Raw genomic sequence first — 18,807 nt, 5'->3', positions numbered from 1 at the left:
TCTACCATTTTCCTCCACTTTTCCTTATCTTTCCTTCACTTTTGCCTCATTTTCACCATAGAACCTCTCAGATCATTACATTCAGTGTCAATAAGCATGATTAAGCAAGTTTTGCTAATGGATGACTATTTGTTTAGTTTTTGACTTACTTGCAGGAATCCCGCAGCTATCTGATGATCCCGCAGCTATCTGAAGATCCTGCAGCCTTTTTGTTAAACACTATGATCCACGTGTCGGTTTGCTAGACGGGCCACATGGGCACTCAGGTATCAGTGTGCTCGAGGTTCCTATCCTATTGTTCCAGCCATCCACGTCACTTTCACCCATGGTCAAAGCTGGTTTAGCCACGGTCAACTCAAGGTGGTTTAAACGGTGTTTGAAAGTTGTTTGGTCACGTCATCTTCAATGGTGATTTGTCCATGTTCTACAGATGGCAGGGGACGCAATCCAACAGGGATTTATTATCCATGACGACAAGAACCACCAAACTCGTCCATGAAGCCGTGATGTGTCAAAGAGCCATTAAATACGCATGACTGTTATTGTTTTTCTGTTAACTAGCTGTACGCGTAGGATAACTTAGGAACTCCTATAAATTGATGCGTCTGCGTACGCTCAAAGAACTTTTGATTAGTTATATTTTGCTGCACTTGTGTTGAATTAAGAAGCGTTTGTGAACTCTGTTCTCTAGTGCTATTCCAGCACTCTATTTTGTAAACTTTTTGCAAATGGAGGAATCAATATAGCACTGTTTTGAAGTTTCCAGATCTTTGAGTCTCTTGTGGCTGAATGAACAGAGGGCCCCTGCTCATCTCAGCCTTTGTAAAGTATTTCATGTGCAACATTTCATTATTTTCTTATTTGTTTCCTTAAGCATGTATAGTTTCATTTACTTGTTTTCCTTTATTTTCAGCTGATCAGTGTTATTTCTTTGCAGGTTTCTTTTAGCCCGGGATTTATTTTTATATGTGTTGTGTTTGCTTTACAGCTAATGGTATTTGAAGTTGACAATTCAAGTGCTGCCTTTGTCTTTATAGTTAGTTTTTAATCTTATTTCTCAAAGAGCTGTTAACATACATGAATGATCTTCATCATAAATTATTATCTTTTAAGATCAAAATATCACTAACTTGCAGCTTGTTTGGGTGCTTTTTGGACTGTTCTTAAGCTACTTTCTTTCCGTACTTTACACAGTACATGTGCTTTGAAGTATCGAGTTAGAAAGAGTAAATCATTACCACTAGTCTTTAAAGTAGAAGTTTTGATTTTAAAGTGCTTCCTAGACTATTTCCTCACTACTTTCTAATCATGCTTTCCATAATACATATGGCTGAAGTAGAGAATTAGAAATAGCAAATTATTATCATTAGTCTTTCAAGCATATTTTTCTCACTTTTATAATTCCACTTAAGCTACTTTCTTTCCGTGCTTTACACAGTACATGTGCTTTGAGGCATTGAGTTAGAGAGAGATAATCCTTATTCTTGGGTTTCAAAAGTGACTCTTTTTCCTTTTATTAGCAGCAACTTGAACGGTGTCTAGTGCCATTGGTAGTGGTCATTTGCTTTCAAGTTTATTTCAAGTCATTTCAATTTCATTTATTCTTTCCAAGCATTTCCTTTCAAGCAAATAGTTAGAGATCACTCAACACACACTTCCGCTAATTTAGAATTCACTCTACACACACACACCATCACTCACTTGTTTATAAATTCTCATTCCATCTAGGAACATAATTAACCACAACAACACCCCCAACGATAAGAAAAACTCTAAGAGGTTACTTAAGTACATATAGTACACCTTCACTTCATCAGCTTACGAGCCCCGGGTTGACAATAAATACTAGCAATTTAGATAACACTAAATTGACTAAACATTTTGGCGCCGTTGCCGGGGAAGTGAAATTAAGTAGCCATATTCTTAGAAAAAAAAAATATATATAAAAAAAAAAAACAACTTCAAGAAAAGAAGTTAATAACCTACCTAAGTATGCTCTCCTCTTGCACTTTGAAGTGATCTGGAGGATCAGAAAGGAGAAAGTTATTAATCTAATAGTTTCTTAAGTATGCTCTCTTCTTGCACCTAGAGTGAACTGGAAGATCAGAAAAAGAACTATTTAACTTGACTTGAAGATAAAATAAAAATGACATGCATAGAGCTAGAGATTCTAGGGGAAGGTTTTTAGCTAGAGCTCGAAGTTCAATTTTTACAAGTCCATCTGCTTCAAGAGATAGACAAGATATACCTCCCTTATCTCCAACCGAAATTCCTAGTCCTGAAATTCAAGAGCCAAGAGTTGACTCTCCTATACCTTCTATTGAGTTTGAACTAGGAAGAGACTCTTCTCTTTCTCCTACCAGACAGCCAATTGTAATTGAAGAAATAGACTCACCTGAAGAGGAAGGAGAAATCTCTTCTCATTCACCCTTTGTAGAAGAACCAGAAGATTTTGAAATCCCTAGGAGAATCATCATGGCAGAAGAAGAAGGAGGAGGTAGAGGTAGAGGAGGAGGAGGAAATAACAATAACAATGGAGGAGGTAGAGGTCCCATTGGTGGAAATAGAGATGGGGATAACACATTTGGGTTTCCCATTGTTGATGAGGACTCCCGAGCCACCATGAAAAACATATCACCATCCATTCTCCCAAATTTTCATGGATTAAGAACTGAGGACCCTGAAACATTCTTGTTTGAATTTGAAGTTGTGTGTCGAACTTATGACTATCTGGATGATACTCAGAAACTCAAACTGTTTCCATCAACATTAAAAGATCAAGCTTTGAAATGGTTCATGGGGTTACTTACTCAGTCCATTAGGACCTGGGATGAAATGAAACAAACCTTTTTGGATAGGTATTTGGACTATTGTATGCCTACTAATCATAAGGATGAGGTTTTTAAAATGATGCAAAAAGAAGATGAGAGCTTAGAAGATTTACTTGAGAGATTTCAATATAATTTAAAAAGAGCAAAAATGAGCACCCTGGATGAAGAGACCTTAAAAGCCCTCTTATTAAAAGCCATTAGGGATGAGTGGATAGATATCTTAAACATGATGGGGAAAGGGGATATTTCTCAACTTCCTCTTAGTGATATAGCAGAACTATGTACCCATCTCTCAAGAGGAAAATCAAAAACTCAAAAAGGGCCTAGAGATCCTTCTCTCCTTAGGGCAAATAAATCTGCAACAGGATCAGTGAGTAGGGCTGAAATCGGTAATATGCTAGATGAATTTAAAACTGACATCTTAGGGAGTCTTAGTGAACAAATTGATACCCTTAAGATTCAGAATAAACAAAAAGCAGAAGCCGAGGCTATGACCATTTTTTGCCCGAAGTGTAGAAAGAAGCATGCTTTAAGGGAATGTCCCTTGGAAGCACAAGTTGTGGAAACCTGTGTAATTTGCTCAGAAACTCATGAGACCAAGGAATGTCCTTCAATCCCTGGCCTCAAAGCAGTCTTTCAAGAAGATCCAAGTACGCTTGAATCTCTTTGTTTTGTTGCAAGAAGACCTTGGCAGGGGCAGCAAAATCAAGGGTTTAACAACTCTATGAATTTCCAGCCCCCACCAAATTGGAATCCTTGGCAACAACCTTGGTCACAACCACAAAATCCTTTCCAAGCATGGTTGCAAAGCATGCAAATGCAAAATCCTTATGGGAGATTTGCCCAATTCTATCAATATCCTCAATCCTTTCAGAATCAGCAAGCTCCCCAACTTCCAAATCAAGGTCAACAATTGTCATTACCATTTCCTCAACAACAACAACCTCTTCCACAAAATCAAAATTCTCAACTCTTGTTACAATCTCAGCAGAGGCCAAATCAACTTCCCTCTCAACCTCAACCAAACCCCAATAATAGGAATCCTCAAAATGCTTATGTGATGGAAGGTCAACCACTTATGGAAGGTCAGCCATTCCCTACCTATATGGTTGTCCCTCTCAATGAGGTCCAACTTAGATCAGGTAGAATCTTAGACCAACCTTCTACAAGTGCTCAACAACCAAGCATTTCTGAGGAAGAATCTCTCAAAGTCAATAAAGGTTCTGAAGTATCCCTTCAAAACCCAAGCATTAAAGAAAAAGAAAAAGAATCAACTCCCTTAGTAGAGCAACCCACATCTTCATCTATTCCTCCTTTTCCCGAAAGATTGCAAATTGATAAAGGAGTGGAGAAGCAGATTTGGTTGCCTGACTATAGCTTTCTAGATGAATTGAAAAATGTCTGTATCAAGATTCCCTTGTTAACAGCCATTAAGGAGATTCCCATTCTAGCAAAGACAATAAAGGAGATGAGTTTGAAAAAAACAATAAAAAGAACCAGAGACACCAAAAGGATACATCTAGTTGGAAAAATTGCAGACATTATGATGGGTAAAATTACCATGCAAAAATATGTAGATCCCGGTAGCCCTATTGTTAAAACTCATATTAATGGGGTTGAAATCCCAAATACTTTGATTGACTTAGGAGCCGCTATCAACATTATGAGTAGACAGACCATGGATCAGTTAAAACTTCCTAATATTCTCTTTACACCTACTTTGCTGCAACTTGCAGACAGATCCATCATTAAACCTGATGGTGTATTGGAATACATTCCAGTCTCACTAGACTCTTGGGAGTATCCAGTTGATTTTATGATTTTAACTCCCAAGAACAATCTAGGAGGACATCCTCTTATTCTAGGAAGACCTTGGCTGGCCACAGCTGATGCTTTCATAAGTTGTAGGTCGGGAGACATGTATATATCAGATGGTAATTCTACCAAGAAATTCAACTTGTATCCTCCTGCAAAGGCAATAACAGAAATAGGAGAAGATGAGTGGATTGATGATGAGGATACTCTCCAACCTGTTCTAACCATCTCTGAAATCAGTGAGGATAGTCAAATTCTAAATACATTAGAAAATTTTGAGGCACCTTTAGAATATGACTCTTCACAATTCCAGTTAGATTCAGATATTGAATATCTCTCCTCTAGACAGATGTCTCTCTTCTCAATGGAAGAGTTTGGTAGTTCTACAGTTGAAATCTTTCCAGGTAAAACATTAAACATTAACAAAAACTTGGAAAGACTACAACAAGAAGAATTAACTAAACTATTACAAAAACATTCCACTGCCTTTGCATGGGAATATACCGACATGAAAGGAATCGACCCTAAGACTTGTATTCATCATATTTACATTGAAGAAAACAGCAGACCTATTAGGCAGCCACAAAGACAGATGAATCCAAATCTTAGGGAAATTGTGAAAGAAGAACTTCAGAAATTGCTCAAGGTAAACTTCATTTACCCCATTTCAGATAGCCAATGGGTTTCTCCCTTGGTTATAGTGCCCAAAAAGAATGGTAAATGGAGAGTTTGCATTGACTATCGAGAATTGAACAAGGCAACCTTAAAGGACCATTTTCCTCTACCTTTTATTGATCAGGTATTAGACACTTTAGCAGGTAAAAAGTATTTCTCATTCTTGGATGGTTTTAGTGGTTACAATCAGATTCAGGTAGCACCTGAAGATCAAGACAAAACCACCTTTACTTGTCCTTGGGGAACTTTTTCCTATCGAGTACTCCCTTTTGGTTTGTGCAATGCACCAGCTACATTTCAAAGGGCTGTACTAGGAATCTTTTCAGATCTGATTCATGATTGTGTAGAGGTATACATGGACGATTTCACAGTCTATGGTAATACATTTGAAGAAGCTCTGGCAAATTTGGAAAAAGTACTGGTAAGATGTAAGGAAACAAATCTTTCTTTAAGTCATGAAAAGTGTTTTATGATGTTTACTGAAGGGATTGTTTTAGGACATCATATTTCAGGAGATGGAATCAAAGTTGATAGATCTAAAGTAGAAGTCATCTCTAAGTTACCTGTTCCAAATTGCCAAAGAGATGTTAGAAGTTTTCTTGGGTTTACTGGTTATTACAGAAGATTTATTGAAAACTTCACTAAGATAACATCCCCTCTTTTCAAATTACTTACCAAAGATTGTGAATTTAAGTGGGATCCTGAATGTCAATCTGCCTTTGAAGCTTTAAAGACTAGAATATCTGAAGCACCCATTTTAAGGGGTCCAAATTGGAAACTCCCTTTCCACATTTCTACTGATGCTTCAAATACAGCTTTAGGAGCTGTTTTGGGACAAAAAGATTTGATCCCTTATGCCATTTATTACACGAGTAAGAATTTGACTCCTACCGAGTTAAATTATACTGTTACTGAAAAGGAGTTTCTAGCCGTTGTTCATGCTATAAACAAGTTTAGACACTATATAACCGGCTATGAAACCTTTGTCCACACTGATCACTCTGCCATTAGATACCTCATGAACAAACCAGTCACTAATGGTAGAGTTACAAGATGGCTTTTGCTTTTACAAGAATTCAACATAACTGTGTTAGATCGACCAGGTAAATAGAACACAGTAGCTGACTTCTTGTCCAGAATCCAAAACACTAATGAGGACTCTCCGGTAGAGGACAAGTTTCCAGATGAGTATTTGTTTGCAGTAACTACCAAAATCCCTTGGTATGCTGATATTGCTAATTATTTAGTTACTGGAAAAATACCTTTACATTTATTTCCTAATGAAAAAAGGAAAATTATTCAGGATAGTTCACTTTATTCTTGGATTTCTAATGAATTGTTCAGAACAGGGCCAGATTTGATGATCAGAAGATGTGTACGAGAGGATGAGATGCCTGACATCCTTAAGGCATGTCATGATGAACCTTGTGGCGGACATTTTTCTGATAAGAGGACTGCCTATAAAATCCTTTCATCAGGATATTATTGGCCTTCTCTCTTTAAGGATGCAAAGCAATATGTTAAAAGGTGTGACAGTTGTCAGAGAACTGGGAGACCAACTCTTTCAAATGGAATGCCACTACAGCCACAGGTATGCATCGAACCTTTCGAGAAATGGGCTCTAGATTTTGTTGGACCAATTAATCCGCCATCCAAGAAAAATAAATATATACTGGTTTGTACTGATTATGTTACCAAGTGGGTAGAAGCTATAGCATTAACTTCTGCTACTGAAAATTCAGTTGTTCAATTTCTTTTCAAGGATATTTTCACTCGTTTTGGTGTCCCAAGAGAAATTGTAACAGATCAGGGAAGCCAATTTACATCAAGGATGGTGGAAAAGCTGATGGAGGAATATAAGATTAAGCATAGAACATCTACTCCATACCATCCGCAAGCGAATGGTCAAGTAGAATCTACAAATAAAGTCCTTGAAAGCATCATCACAAAGACTGTTCATCTTCATAGAAGAGATTGGGCAGAAAGGCTTCCTGAAGCCTTATGGGCCTATAGAACTACATGGAGGAACACTACAGGACATTCTCCCTATGAACTTGTTTATGGGAAGGAAGTCCTGTTCCCCATTGAGTTCCAAATCAAGACCTTCAAGACAGCAGTTCAATTGGGGATGAGCTTATCAGAAGCCCAAAAGCACAGATTGGACCAGTTAAATGAACTAGATGAAATGAGACAAGATCCAATTCTAAGGACCGATCTAGTTCAACACCAAAGAAGTAAATGGCATGATCGACATATCAAAGAAAAGAAGTTTCAAAAGGGTGATTGGACGCTCTTGTTTGATTCAAAATTTAAGGACTTCAAAGGAAAATTTCAAACTCATTGGCTTGGGCCATATGAGATTGATGAAGTCTTTAATAATGGAGCAGTTAGAGTGAAGACTATCGATGAACTTCAAACTCCCTTTATTGTGAATGGCCACCGGTTAAAAGTCTACCACAAGCCACTCTCAAAAGAGGAGTTTGTTAAGTTATTCCAAGGCGATTCTGAAATGAGGCTGGTGGAGAAGAATTCTTCTCCTCCATCACCCTAAATCTCTGTTTCTTTCAATTTCAATAAAAAGAAAAAAAAAGAAAAAAAAAAAAAAAAAAAGAAAAAAAAAAAAAAAAAAAGAAAAAAAAAAAAAAGAGAAAAAAAAAAGAAAAAAAAAAGAGAAAAAAAAGAAAAAGAAAAAAAAATGAATAAGTGTATGAGCCTGAAAACCAATCTCTGATTGGCAGTCTCATGCAGAAAACATAAGGTGAAAATCAGGGTCACCTGACACCTCATGTTTTCCAAAAAAAAAATCTCTCTCTCTCTTTCATTTCCATTTCATTTATTTCATCTCACCATTTTCTTCCATCTTACCATCTTCATTTCACCTCACTGCTTTTTCACTCATTCATTCCTTCATTCCATTTCACTTCATTAATAAAGTTTTTTTAGGCAACTAAAGTATTTTATGCAGCTGGAAGACTTCATTACAGTTTCTGCAGCCATTTGACAATCCTGCAGCTGATTAGCTTTCCTGCAGCCTTCTGTACCTGCACAAGAAACACAGTTTGTCTGAAGAAAATAATTACAGTTCAAAATCATCAAAGACAAGGAGAAAAGATCATGTGCTAGCAATAAAGTTTACAAAAGGTTAGTAAATCATCAGAAGCCAAATCAAATGTGATCCGAGGTATGTTCAAAGTTCTAAACCTATGGTTATTTCATTATGCGAACTTTCTGGGTTATGTTTTGTTGGCCACTAAACGTAATGATTACCCATTTTCTTTTTCCCATGCGACTACAAATCTCCAAATCCTCCACGTCTACCAGCTCATAATAACCACGATTTTTGAAATTACATATGGCTGTTTCGGTCATTAAGGTCTTGTACCCTAATGACGTAACCTACCGCATTACGTCTCTCAATTCTCGTCCCGCAGCCATGTGTCACTCTACATCCGAAATTGAAGAATGTAGCCGTTCCGTTCATCATTTCAAAACCCTCTATGTTCATAACACCCTATTCCTCGCCATTATCTCCCTTGTTTCGTTTTCACTCACTACGATTACCTCCATAAACCATCCTCTGTTTTCCCTCTGCCGTATAGCCCGTAAACCTGTGATACAGTCGTATTACGACTGTTAGTCACTGTTTTTACCGTGTCCACGCTAATTCCACCGCTTAACTCTAAATTCAAGCCGTGAATTCCCGGTGTCTGAGGCTGTTTATGCACCACATATCCTCTGTTCCACAAAGTCTGAACAGAGACCGAGAAGTTACTGTGTGAAGTTACGGAGTTACTGTGTAAAGGTCACCATCAAATTTGTGTTGAAGAGTCGATGGGAAAGCTTCTGAGGGCTGAACCGGAAGGTTCGAAATTCTTGGAGGCATATCCTCAGGTTGAGGAGGCACTACAAAAAGCCAATTGGTTACAATGTATCAGAAAGTTTAAGGGCTACCATAAGGAAGTAACCAAAGCCTTTGCAAGATAATTTAAGGATAAGGACAGCCAGGTAGAGGTGGGAGATTTAACAGTTACAGTCAGCGAAGGAAGCATAGCAAGGGCTACCTCTCTTCCACAAACCGGTGAACGTTGGTTCAAAAACCGGGTAGTCCAGGATCAACAATGGAAGCGGATTTTTAAAAACCCAGGTATGGACACAAGTGTTTTCACCAAAGGCATTCCAATTTCCCATGTTAAAGAAGAATGGAAAATTCTATTGTTATTAGTACAAAAGTTTTTCACCTGTGAAGGGAGATTTGGAGTGTTGTATGTCTATCATGGTAAAATTATGCTACAGTTTCAAGGAGAACATGATATAAATCTTCCTTATTTCCTATTTCAAAGCCTTAGGAAAATGTGTTCCATGGCTCAACGAAATCCACGAAATGTAGAATCTTACCTCTGTCACCATGGTCTTGTAAAATTATTAATAGAAGAACAGTTAAAAGAAAAACAAGACACATGGGAAAAATTCCTTGTAAGGAATCATTTTGCAGAGCCTGGAGAGTCTTCTATACCTAGAAAAAGCAGAAGGAAGAGAAGGGAAAGTATCTCTGAGACTGATGTCTTAGAAGGACAAACTGTAGAAGAAATAGAAGTCCATCATCCTGAACCTGAGATTGAACCCACTGAAGACAGTGCTCAAGAGGCCATCTCAGAAACCCTCGCCGAACTTGCCAAGGAAGCTGCCAAAAAGAAAAGAGAGGACAAAAAGAAACAAAAACAAGATAAGGGGAAATCCATAATCCGAGAAACTGACCAGACCCCAGAGCATTCTAGTGGTGAAGAAAGAGATAACCAGCCTTTAGCACAGAGGATAGCTAAACTCCATGAGAAAACTGCCCTCTCTGAGAAAGTAAAAGTTCAAAAACCAAAGGAAAAGGCACAAAAAGAAACACAGAGTGCTGCCACTGTAAGAAGGAGTAGTAGATTGCAGAATAAAAGGAAAGCCACGAGGACACTCTTCGTTGATCTTAGCACACCTGAGAAGGGTGCTACACAAGTAGACCTTGAGGATAGTCCATCATCACGTGAGGCAGCTACTCCTCCAAGAGAAGACAGTCCATTTCAGCCGGAGTTTGAAACTGAAATTGAACAAGAATATAGTCCAAGGAAGTCACCAATTGTTGACCCAATTCAACAAGAGGTGTACAACTATTATGAGACATTGGAGCAAAACACTGCTGGCCCAAGTAATGTCATACCTCATGAGCAGCAAATAGATTTACTTAAACAAGAAATCTATGAACTTGAAGTGTTGAACCGTCACATTAAACAGAGGAATGAAGAAATGAAGCAGCAAGCTGATATTGCCAAGGCAATCCAAGATAGTACCTATCTTCACATGAGCATGTGGCAGAAGAAACACAGCAGACTCAAGAAGAGATGCAGAAGGCTGAACAGAGCCTTAATTAATTTGAAATTCAGATGCATGTTCAAGAGGCCAAAGGTTAATGTTTCTACACAAAGGAAGAGAAGGAGGTTGGATGTCCTAGCTGAGGCATCCCAGCAGATGGACTGAATTGTGTTTTCATTGCATGAGGACATGCAATACCCTCGGAGTGGGGGTATGTAGAACCTCTATTCTACACCTATTTGTCTACCATTTTCCTCCACTTTTCCTTATCTTTCCTTCACTTTTGCCTCATTTTCACCATAGAACCTCTCAGATCATTACATTCAGTGTCAATAAGCATGATTAAGCAAGTTTTGCTAATGGATGACTATTTGTTTAGTTTTTGACTTACTTGCAGGAATCCCGCAGCTATCTGATGATCCCGCAGCTATCTGAAGATCCTGCAGCCTTTTTGTTAAACACTATGATCCACGTGTCGGTTTGCTAGACGGGCCACATGGGCACTCAGGTATCAGTGTGCTCGAGGTTCCTATCCTATTGTTCCAGCCATCCACGTCACTTTCACCCATGGTCAAAGCTGGTTTAGCCACGGTCAACTCAAGGTGGTTTAAACGGTGTTTGAAAGCTGTTTGGTCACGTCATCTTCAATGGTGATTTGTCCATGTTCTACAGATGGCAGGGGACGCAATCCAACAGGGATTTATTATCCATGACGACAAGAACCACCAAACTCGTCCATGAAGCCGTGATGTGTCAAAGAGCCATTAAATACGCATGACTGTTATTGTTTTTCTGTTAACTAGCTGTACGCATAGGATAACTTAGGAACTCCTATAAATTGATGCGTCTGCGTACGCTCAAAGAACTTTTGATTAGTTATATTTTGCTGCACTTGTGTTGAATTAAGAAGCGTTTGTGAACTCTGTTTTCTAGTGCTATTCCAGCACTCTATTTTGTAAACTTTTTGCAAATGGAGGAATCAATATAGCACTGTTTTGAAGTTTCCAGATCTTTGAGTCTCTTGTGGCTGAATGAACAGAGGGCCCCTGCTCATCTCAGCCTTTGTAAAGTATTTCATGTGCAGCATTTCATTATTTTCTTATTTGTTTCCTTAAGCATGTATAGTTTCATTTACTTGTTTTCCTTTATTTTCAGCTGATCAGTGTTATTTCTTTGCAGGTTTCTTTTAGCCCGGGATTTATTTTTATATGTGTTGTGTTTGCTTTACAACTAATGGTATTTGAAGTTGACAATTCAAGTGCTGCCTTTGTCTTTATAGTTAGTTTTTAATCTTATTTCTCAAAGAGCTGTTAACATACATGAATGATCTTCATCATAAATTATTATCTTTTAAGATCAAAATATCACTAACTTGCAGCTTGTTTGGGTGCTTTTTGGACTGTTCTTAAGCTACTTTCTTTCCGTACTTTACACAGTACATGTGCTTTGAAGTATCGAGTTAGAAAGAGTAAATCATTACCACTAGTCTTTAAAGTAGAAGTTTTGATTTTAAAGTGCTTCCTAGACTATTTCCTCACTACTTTCTAATCATGCTTTCCATAGTACATATGGCTGAAGTAGAGAATTAGAAATAGCAAATTATTATCATTAGTCTTTCAAGCATATTTTTCTCACTTTTATAATTCCACTTAAGCTACTTTCTTTCCGTGCTTTACACAGTACATGTGCTTTGAGGCATTGAGTTAGAGAGAGATAATCCTTATTCTTGGGTTTCAAAAGTGACTCTTTTTCCTTTTATTAGCAGCAACTTGAACGGTGTCTAGTGCCATTGGTAGTGGTCATTTGCTTTCAAGTTTATTTCAAGTCATTTCAATTTCATTTATTCTTTCCAAGCATTTCCTTTCAAGCAAATAGTTAGAGATCACTCAACACACACTTCCGCTCATTTAGAATTCACTCTACACACGCACCATCACTCACTTGTTTATAAATTCTCATTCCATCTAGGAACATAATTAACCACAACAACACCCCCAACGATAAGAAAAACTCTAAGAGGTTACTTAAGTACATATAGTACACCTTCACTTCATCAGCTTACGAGCCCCGGGTTGACAATAAATACTAGCAATTTAGATAACACTAAATTGACTAAACATCCATCACATCCAGATACCCTCAGATGTGAAAGAGAGGGTTTCTTACCAGTCCATACCTCTTGTGGAGTATTATCCTCCAATGTTGATGAAGGTGACCTATTGAGTAGGTAACATGCACTATCCACTGCCTCTACCCAGAATTCTTGTCCTAACTTGACACCACTAAGCATACTTCTTGCCTTTTCCATCAACGTCTTATTCATTCTTTCTACAACTCCATTTTGCTGAGGTGTATATGGAGTAGTCTTTTGTCATGCTATACCACACTTGTTACAGAGTTCTTCAAATTCCTTGCTGCAAAACTCTCCACCATTATTTGTCCTCAGCACCTTTATCTTCTTCTCTCTCTGATTTTGCATGGAAGCCTTAAATTCCTTAAACCTGTCAAAGACTTCAGATTTCTTCTTAAGGAAATATACCCATGTATTCCTTGAGAATTCATCTATAAATGATACATAGTACATAGACTTACCCAGTGATGGAACCTTCGCAGGTCCAAACACATCACTGTTCTCAAGCTCTAATATATGTTTCACCCTCTTACCACCAAAGGGGAAACTCACCGATTCTTCTTCCCATATACACAATTTTCACAGAAATAAAAATCCAAAGAGCTATTACTCATACATTCTACCATACCTTTACCACGAAGTATTTGAAGGCCCTTCTCTCCAATATGTCCAAGCCTTTGATGCCACAACATGGTCTTCTTTGCAAAGACCACTAGATTTTTTGCTCCACTTTCAGGAACCACAGAGCTGTTGCACCCATCAATAACAATGCTACCTTGCAGCTTGTATAGAGTTCCAATTCGAACTCCATAAATCAATACTAGTGCTCTGCGAACTATTTTGGAGGTATCCTTCTCGAACACTATTTTTAAACCCCCATCATCAAGCTTGCTTACAGAAATCAGATTTTTGACCAATGCAGGAATATGCAAAGCACCCGGAAGTGTTCTAACCCTTCCACCTTGCAACTTCAACTTTATTTTTCCGCAATCAATGATTCTATCCTTCTTATCATCCCCTAAGAAGATGTCACCACCATTGTATTTCTCATACTCAGAGAACCACTCTCTATGGGGAGTGAAGTGAAAGGATGCACCTGAGTCAATCAACCATGCCTCATGATCTTCATGTGTACTTGAAGAAGCCAAGTGCATATCCCCACCTTCATCTGAGGTGGTTTTCGCCTCTGCAGATGGAGAATCATCAGATCCCTTTGCTTTGTTAGGAGTTTTAGATTTACAATCTCCTTTGTAGTGCCCTTTCTTTCCGCATTTCCAGCACACCACCTTTACAGTTTTTCTTGCAGATTTAGATCTCACTCTAGATTTATTCTCCCACTCGATGACTTATTTTTGTTTCTGTTTTGGGACCGTCCTCATATAGAAAAGGCATCACCATTCTGGATCTCCATATTTTTCCGTCTCATATTCTCCGTTAGTAAGGCTGAGATTATTTCATCAAAATGTAAGGCAGTTGCATTGTTACCTATTGCAATAACCAAACTATCCCATTAATCTGGTAGAGAACACAAAAACCTGATGCACTTATCTTCATCTAAAATTTTAATATCAACATATGCTAACTAACTTACCACAATATTAAATGCGTTTAGATGCTCTGTCACTGAGTCTTCATCTTTCATCCTCAGGTTATACAATGTTTTCTGTAGGAACAGTTTATTCACCAAAGACTTAGATTGGTACAAAGTCCCTAAATTGTCACACAAATCCTTCGCTGTACCTTCCCCTGATACATTTAGCAATACTGAATCTGAGACACACAATTGTATTGTGTTCTTTGCCTTCCAATCCAAATTCTTCCATTCTTCATTAGAAATTCCCGTTGGTTTAGTACCTGGATCTACCATGATCCACTAATCTTTATCCACCAACAGATCTTCGATCTTGAGTTTCCACAACTCAAAAATCTGACCATTAAATTTCTTGATCTCTATCTTTCCACTGCTCACCATCTTCTTTCACTGCCAGAATCGATTTCGCAGATATCCCTCTGAAAAAGGTCTACCACAAGCCCGAGCGAACCCCTCAGTAATAAAGGCATCCCCTTGAAGCCAAAACTGCTTTGATACCAAATGTAGGTTTTAACCCTGTACATAAATTACCTACATACGAATTCTAAAACACATAAAATAAACAATGCGAGAGCATAACACATAAAGCACATATACACAGATATTTTCTCCCGGATCCCAAAACCGGGACTACCAGCTGGATTTTTCATTATGTTCATTTCAATTTTATAATACATATTTATACATGCCGAAGCATCCAATACCATCGACTAAAAACCATTGCGTCCAAAAACATGTGCAAAAATCATGCACAAAACCATAGGTGGGTCTTCCCAACCTAACATAGGATCCAAAACAAAAATTTTCTAGGGCGCTACCCTAGACCCCATAAAGTGGGGTTATGGGTACACCTCAAACCCCCTGTGACCACCCCATACTACACAATCAACGCAACAAAGGAGGAGCCCGCCCCTCCTCTAACCCCCCGGTTAACTATGTGGGCTAGTCGTGGAAGGAATATAACACAACCCAACACGTATTGGTATTATATTGTTCACTAAAATAACCTTTATTGGTACTATATTGTTCAAATTCTTTTACTCTTGGATAATTCAATTTCCTTATTTCCTCTTGCCCCAAGTTAGATATAAATGTGTCAAGTTTTCTTGTGAGATTTCAGTTATGACATGAAGTAATAAGATAAATATTTGTGAACACTGGGCAATCTGTTGCATTTTGAATTTTTTTTAGGTTGCAATTGTGATCGAACAATGTTGTGTCCAAAATTTATTTAATTTGCCAAAGATATGATATGCATTATTTAAAACTAAAAATGTATAGAGAATATAACTATGATATTATAAAAAGAACTATATTCATATATGGTACATACAGAAAATCATTAGTGGATTTTATTCATTCTTGAAAGTTTAGATGTGGCAAGATTTAGCAATGTACTGAGGGGTCTTTCCTAGTTACACTATTTTGTTTTAGTAAAAAACAACTTATAACCAAATTTTTCTTGGGATGTTGTTTATCAAATGGTTCTTAAGGAATTTCATGAAACACAATGGTTTATTCAAAAAGTTTTTCATAATTCTAAATTGTTATTCCATGTGGAGAAAGGCCTTTTAACCATGGCTTTGGATGTTCCATTTGTTTTTATTATAATGCATTTGATATAAAATTAATTATTCAACATGATTCCATCAATTATTATAACCATGGGCTCATGTGTAGCTGATATGGAATTCTCTCTCCAAATTGTAGCTTGGTGGATTCCTCATTTGAATGTAGATTTATACATTCTTCTCTATAGGAAGAAATAGGTATAATCCAAATGATAATACAAAGTCCTTTTCCTTTTTTACGATCATATAAATGTATCTTAGCAATGCTCAATTCCATCCAAGATAACCAACAAAAAAAATGAAAATTATCTTCAAATTGTTGGGCAGCAGATCCCCTTCATAGCATTTTTTTGGGGCTTGAAGCCCGAATTTTGGTCAAGTGTAATGTAAAGACCCCGCAAAATACATGTGCGGAGCATGAGAGTCTAGGGTTTTCTATCTAAGATAATGTAATTTAATGTAAAGTGTGTCGGCCTACCCATGGTTTGAAAACCATGGGATTGTATAAATAGAGCGAGGCTCTAAGTGTAAAGTCAGTGTAAGTTTTGGAAAAAGTAATAGATAGATGCAAGGGCATGGTTAGAGGATAGAGGTTAATATGAAGTGTATTGGGTGATAGTGGTAGGTAGTGGCTCTGCAGCTAAGTTCGCAGATGCCTAGTAGAGTCTGCAACTAAGTGTGTGGAGCCCTGCAACTGAGTGTCCAAGGCGGAGTAGGGTCTATAACAAAACTTGAGTATTAATAAAAATAATATTGATTCAGAATGTTGTGCATCTACTTGTAGATATGTCTTTCTATGTTCTGGTTATTGTTTATGCATTGATATTATTTTCAAATACGCACACTAATCTAAAAGTTGAACAAGTAATAAGAATATTTGGCCTGCACAAACTAAGTTAAGCACTAATATAATAGCATAATAATGATCGGATCGGAATAATACGAAGGTGCACATGGGTTGCGAAGGATAGAAAGTTGCGGGGAGCAGCGCAATGCACAGATTAGGATCGTGAACCTCCATAACCCTCAAGACATCCCTAGGGTGTGAAAACCTAGTTCCATCACCCTCCCATACTACTTCAGGTGAGACCTCGGTCCAAGCTCGACAGAATTTTGCTGAAAGGGCTAGTAGTACTAGGATTTCCTTGGCTAAACTCACTGCTGAACCTGGGTCAGGCCCCATGTAACCAACAAATGGTTCCATTGCCGGGACTGAGATCTACCTAAGGGATGTATGATGTCGTGCCACTGGAACCCAATGAAGAAGGAAATTGAAGAGTGGTTGGACAAGAAGATTCACCAGTTCGTGACATGGGAAAATAGGACTCTGTAGGTATCTGAGAGAAGGTGGCAAGGTCGCTACATCTATACAGAAATCTAGGAGATCTTCTTCACATCCTTTCCTTATGAACTGTATGAGTTGATCATGAGGTTAGCCGATAGCCAGGGAAGGTGTATGCTCGACCAACCAATAGTGTGGACTCCGGAATTAGTGCATAGAATATAGGCATCCTAAGGTAAGATCACATGAGCAGTGTACCATTAGCTCGACCGGATAATAAGGGGATTTATCAGTGAGTTCGTGTTAGACACGACTGTGAGCTACAACGAAGCAGAATGACATTTTCTCAAGGGACCGTGAGGTAAGTACATTAAATCTTTGAATACCTATATTAATATGCTATTATGTGAAAAGTGGGCTATGCAAATACATTAATGTTTGGAAAAACATGGAGTGGAAAGATCTACAAAGGTAGTGGGGAATTAGGAAATAGTACCTTAATTTCACCTTCGCAAGAGAGTGAGGAAGAGCTCACTTGGGTCTTTGCAAGAAGTACGGTCGGTTTCATAAGGCAATGCATTCCACAATTACCACCTCCACCTATGCTGCCACCCATTTCACCTCCTTCACCACCATATCTAACCACTCCACCTCCAAAAAATCTGTAGTTCAGGATGGCAAGTGCGATCAAGCTACCCGTATTCAGAGGAGTAGGGAATGAGGATCAGGACCAATTCTGGTTCATGGTAGGAATAGTGTGGGAAGCGCAAGGGGTCATAAAAAACAACATTAAGAAGGATAAATTGGTGAGCATGTTGTAGGATCGTGCATTGACATGGTATATTAAGCACTCTAATGATCACCAAATGTAGGGATAGCAGAGATAAATAATGCACTGAACAAAGAATTTAGTTGGTCAAAATCAGATACATGGTCAATCATCAGATTTAAGGAGATTGCAATGCTTCGAGGCAAGACCCCATGGAACCTGGATCAACGACTGAACAATATGATCCACGAGGCTAATATGATGCTCACGGATGCGCAACATCACACATGGTTTGTGGCATCTCTAATACGATGCCTAAGGGCACGGTTGTCACAACAAAAACCTTCTACCCAAGCCGAAGCATTGGAAATGGTGATGAGGTTGCATGAGACATTGATACAAGATCTGAGGCTGGGAATTCAACAAACCCATGTGCAACTACAAAATCTCTGCCTAAAGATGTAGAGCTTGAAGTAGGATAGGGCACTACGACCAGAGGTGCTCGAGAAAGTATGGTGCTTAAAATGCAAGGGCTAGGGCCATGATAGGGACCGCTATCCAATATTTATGGACTACTTGGAAGAAGGGGGGCCAATGATGTCCAGACTAGAGGCATAGGCAAGGCCAAGTGTGACACCCACATTATGGTTTGCGATCTGTCAGATAAGAGGAAAAGACATAACAGATAATTGCCATTTGTTGTAGAAGTATACATCGACTCCACGAAAGCTCTTTTGTAATTTTTGCAGGTCGGTAGGCCACGATGAGTGCACTTGCCATAATTATGAGT

The sequence above is a fragment of the Pinus tabuliformis genome, chromosome 1_1 (assembly GCF_031772625.1).
Source record: "Pinus tabuliformis cultivar Carrire ecotype Pingquan chromosome 1_1, CPIR1, whole genome shotgun sequence".
NCBI classification, from domain to species: domain Eukaryota; kingdom Viridiplantae; phylum Streptophyta; class Pinopsida; order Pinales; family Pinaceae; genus Pinus; species Pinus tabuliformis.
Note: the sequence above shows the minus strand (reverse complement) of the source record.